Raw genomic sequence first — 5,362 nt, 5'->3', positions numbered from 1 at the left:
CTAGACTTTGCCTGGCAAAAGCTCTGTGCCTGTGATCTGCCTTCATTTTGTTAAAAGGAAAATTAATAGTTGAATATATGATAACACCAAACTGATCATTTCTCTTTCTCTAGTCAGAAGGATTAAAAGAGAATTGAATGGGAAATTATTTTCTCACTAAGCAATTCAGTGTTTTTAATGTCATGCCTATGTGCCACCTAAAGTCATCAATCTATTTACACATTTGGAAAGCCTAAAGTATGGGTGTAATTCACACCAGTGCTTCCCAATCTTTTCACAACTTGTCACACACAGACAACAATATTGTGTGGCACACTGGGGTAGATTAAGGCGGCTGCTCACGACCTCAGGCAACTGGCCCAGGGGAGCTGTCTCCAGCCCAGGCAGCACCCCACCCTCACCCGTACCTGGGGCAGAGGAGATGGATATATGGACACACAAGTGACTATTCTGGTTAGCGTTTTATTAAGAGTTCTTTCTAGGAGTCTATAATTCTAGACTATTTACTCCTTAAGTTTCTGGAATCCAAAAGCTCAGTCTGAAGTAGTTACTTTTCGTATGTGTGTCTGAGAACCCATAGGCTGGCTAAGGACCATCTCTGCACCTTCTGGAGAATTCTCTTCTGAGATATTTGGCATCTCCCTTCTTGCATGTGACAGAAGGGCAACTGTGAAATCAAGTTGCTATGTTACAGTGGGAAAACAAACCCCATTGCTCCCCGACCACCAAATGAAACCACAGACAACTTCTCTTCTTGGCTATGCTACCCTTTTCTCCCACCGATACACTGGAAAGTCTGACTCAGTAGAAAAGTCGTGTGTGTGTGTTTAAAGAAAACTTCTTCATAATCCTTCTAATCTTACATGCATAAATGCACTTTAGTTCTGAAAACATTGTTTCATTCTAAACCAAATAGACAATCAGGTAAGAAGAAATTGTTGGCTTTAAAAAGCAGTCACTTTTGTCTGGGGCTACCATATTTGGAAGAATTTGAAATGTTGTTGGGGCTGTCCATGGCTCTGTTGCTGGAGAACATCAGATACCAGTTTACAGATTCCATGATTCATTAAAAGATTTTGGTCTGTTTCTTCTCCTTTAGTCCCCTGCCTTTACTGCAAAGATTTCCCCACAAACAGACTTCAGGATTTTCCTAAATGGACAGGTTAATTCTCTGAGTTTATGTGTGTGTTTTTTCTGCATGGTCTTTTTTTTCCTAATTATGGTGATTTACTGTCACTGATGTTAGTCTTTTGAGTTCTTCTCCTGAGTGAGAGATCATTTTTGGCTTCAGATTGGAATGTCCCAGAATAATTGTTGTTTAGAAGATTATTTGCGTGTTGCAATTTTAAGGAACTCTCATTTAAGGCTGAAATCTATCTATAGGCATGAAATAGAGTGGGAATATTTAGATCCCTGATTTCTGATCAAGGACTCTCATTACTTCAAAGTACAGATTCTCCTAAACTTAGGCCTGCAAGAAGCATAGTAGCAGGTGGACCTCTTAGGATGTGCGTGTCCGCATTCATGTGTTGAAATCCAACCCCCAAAGCGGTGGTATTCGGGGGGGGGCGGGGGGGGGGCTTTGGGAAGTAATTAGGTCTTGAGGGTGGAACCCTCATGAATGGGATTAATGCCCTTACAAGACAGACCCCACAGAGTTCCTTGCTCGCTTTTGCCATGGAGAACACAGGGAGAAGATGGCTATCTGTGAACCAGGATGCGGTCTTTCACCAGACGTCAAATCTGCTGGCACCTTGATCTTGGATTTTCCAGCCCCTGAAGCACTTGCTATCCTGCTGATCTTGTCTTGATCATTCTGCCTTAAATTGTAGCTGTTTTGCTATAATAATAGCTGCGTTTTGTGAGCATGCACTATCAGTTTACATACATTATCTCAAATTATTCAACAACGCTGGCAGGCGATCTTATTATCTCCATATTAGAGATACAGAAATGAAGCTTGGAGAAGCTAAGTAACATGCCCAAAGTCATACAACAAACAAGCGACAGAGCTGAGAGGCAAACCACGCCCTCCGGGTTTTATCTCCCGTAGCAGATCTTAAGCACCGTGAGGGAAGTGACTATTTTATCTCTGTATCCTTAAAAGAAAAAAAATCAAGTTGTGTAAGAGCCCTAGCATTTGTGTAACCCCATGGAGGCAAAAAAAAGAAAAGAAAAGAGCACAGAATCCCCTCCCGTCTGGTATTAGTTTGCTGGCGAGCTGCAACAGAGCGCCGCAAACTTGAACAACAGAAAGTTACTGTCTCACAGTTCTGGAGACTAGAAGTCTGAGATCGAGGTGTCAGCAGGGCCACACCCCCTCTGAAGGTGCCAGGGACGTACTTGTTCTGGGTCCCCCTCCTGGCTTCCGGTAGTCCCTTGGCTTATGGCAGCATAGCTCCAACCTCCCCATGTGTGAATCTCTGAGCCCAAGTTTCCCCTTTTAAGAAGGACAGCAGTCAGACTGGTTAGGGGCCCATCCCACTGACCTCACCTTAACTAATTGCATGTGCAACAAGTCCATTTCCAAATAAGGTCCCATTCTGAGGACCTGGGGGTGAAGACATCAACACATCAATTTTGAGGGGACACAATTCAACTCATAACGCATTTCTACAACACTGCTTCTATCACAATGCTGATCCCTGAAACAGACACCTGATGTGGTTGTCCCATTCACTTTCCTAAAACCAACACTGCAGAGGGGTCAAATGAGCAGTTTAGACAAGTTTCATTGTGCCAAAATTGAACCTGGTTTTAGCTTCCATCTTCAGTGGATTCACTCAATATTAGCCTTTCATGTAAGCCAAAGAGGTCACCCACATAGCACGAAAAACTCAGCCTGCTCTAAGCTGCCATAACCTGTGGTTCCTTCTGACCCTCATGAAGGGTCAGTTGATTACTGTGTGTAACATTACAGTACCAAGAAGTTATGTTTGATGATGCTTAAAATGCTTAAACTTTATTTTAAAATGGTTTTAGCTTAGTAAGTTTCACTATGTTTCAGCAGTAAAAGGGAACGAAATATTAATATTAAGAAATATTGCTATTAAGAAAGAAATAAGGGGGGATGGTCTGGTGGTGCATGGTTAAGTTCACATGCTCCACTTTGTTGGCCCAGGGTTCGTCGGTTCGGATCACGAGTGTGGACCTAGAAGCCTTATCAAGCCATGCTGTGCATATAAAAGAAATGCATATAAAAGAAATAGAGAAGGATGGGCATGGATGTTAATTCAGGACCAATCTTCTTCACCAAAAAGAGGAAGATTGGTGGCAGATGTTAGCTCAGGGCTAATCTTCCTCAAAAAATAAAAACAAAAAGATAGAAATTGGGAGGCTGGCCCACTGGTGTAGTGATTAAGTTCGTGGGCTCAGCTTCGGCAGCCTGGGGTCCACAGGTTCGGATCCTGGGCATGGACCTACACACTGCTCATCAAGCCATACTGTGGTGGCATCCCAGATATAAAATAGAGGAAGATTGGCACAGATGTTAGCTCAGGGACAATCTTCCTCACCAAAAAAGAAAAAAAGAAAGAAGTAGGGCTGGTAATTTAGGAAGCCCTAAAGGGGAAAGGGCCTGCACACAGTATATCATAATGCAAAATAGGTTAGAATGTTGCAAAGTCAAATTTTTAAATATGAAATCCAACCAGCCACAAAGGACAGGGAATGTAAACCTTAAGAATATTGAATAGGCTGAGAATGGCTTTTGCTCAGTAGATTGCAGAATTCCCGAGAAGGATTCTCTCATTTGACACCACTTTGATCCACAACAATGCTAGCCTAGGGCATTGCACAGAACAGGTTTGAACACATTAAATTGAATGAAGTTTTTTTTTTTTTTTAAAAACTTAACAGAGACAGGAAGCATTCAAAGTTCAATTTAAGAAGTTAAATAAAGATGGGTAGTGTTTTACTGTATGCCAGGAACTGTTGTAAGTACAGTCAGGGAACGAGGTAGATTCTGTTATTTCCATCTTAAAGATAAAGGAACAGAGAGATTAAACAGCTCACAAGCTAGGGAATGGTACCCGTGGGAATTCACCCCTCGTCTGTTTGTATTTATAGTCCACATTCTCAACCCCTGTGCTATATGTCAGTTAACATCACTGCTGAACAGCCAGAGCTCCCCTTTTCTAAAGAATTCTTCAGTTGAGATGTTTACCATCAGCTCATCAGTGTATTGCTCCAGCTGAATTCAAGAAATACAGTGGAGTGTTCAGATTCCATTTTTGGCATCACTCTAGACCCACGTTCAAACTCCGGCTTTAGCATAGCTGGGCTGTGTAACTCACGTTACTCAACTTTTCCAAGACTCCTTTTCATCGTCTGTAAAATAAGGCTAATTATTCCTACCTCGCACAGTTACGATGACGTGTTTAAAGCATTAGGCACAGTGCTTGCTATGTAGCAAAAACTCAATAAATGACATCTAAAAAGTATATCTATTTGGTAAGTAATATTTCGTCATATGGATGTACACAATTTGTTTATTCACTGTGGAAGTACATTCGGGTTCTCACTAGCTTTTGCCTATTACGAATAAAGCAACTATGAACATTCTCATACGAGTCTTTGTATAGACTTGTGCTTTAATTTCTCTTGGTTAAATTCCCAGGTGAAATAGGAGATATATGTTTAGCTTTTAAGAAACTGCCAAAGTGTTTTCCAAAGTGGTTGTATCATTTGATATTCCCACTAGCAGTGTATGAGAGTTCCAATCCCTCCACATTCTTGTCAACTTTACTTATTAATTTACAGATTTTGTTTTTGATGGTAAAAAAAAAATTTTTAAGTGTATGGTTCAGCACTTTTAAGTCTGCTTACGTTGTTGTGAAATATCTTCAGAACCTTTTCATCTGGCAGAACCGAAACTCCACACCCCTTCAACAACTCCTCTCTGCCCCCTCCCCCCGGCCCCTAGTAACCACCGTTCTACTTTCTGTCTCTATGAACTTGACTATTTTAGATACCTCACACAAGTGAAGTCATACAGTATTTGTTCTTTTGCGACTGGATAACTTCACTTAGCATAATATCCTCAAGATTCATCCATGTTGTAGCATGTGACAAGATTTCCTTCCTTTTCAAGCTGGCATAGTATTCTGTTATATGGATAGACCACATTTTGTTTATCCACTCATCTGTCGATGGACATTTGTGTTGCTTCCACCTTTTGGCTATTGTGAATAGTGCTGCTGTGAAGATGGAAGTGCAAACATCTCTTCTACGCCATGCTCTCAATTCTTTTGGATATGTATCCAGACGTGGGATTGCTGGATCTTATAGTATTCTATTTAAATTGAAACAGTATGAGTAATTAAATTAATAATCTAATGTAATAATTAAATGACTACTTAAA

Source organism: Equus caballus, chromosome 31 (assembly GCF_041296265.1).
Source record: "Equus caballus isolate H_3958 breed thoroughbred chromosome 31, TB-T2T, whole genome shotgun sequence".
Classification (NCBI taxonomy): Eukaryota; Metazoa; Chordata; class Mammalia; order Perissodactyla; family Equidae; genus Equus; species Equus caballus.
The sequence above is the reverse complement of the archived record's forward strand: the minus strand, read 5'-3'. Positions refer to the sequence as shown.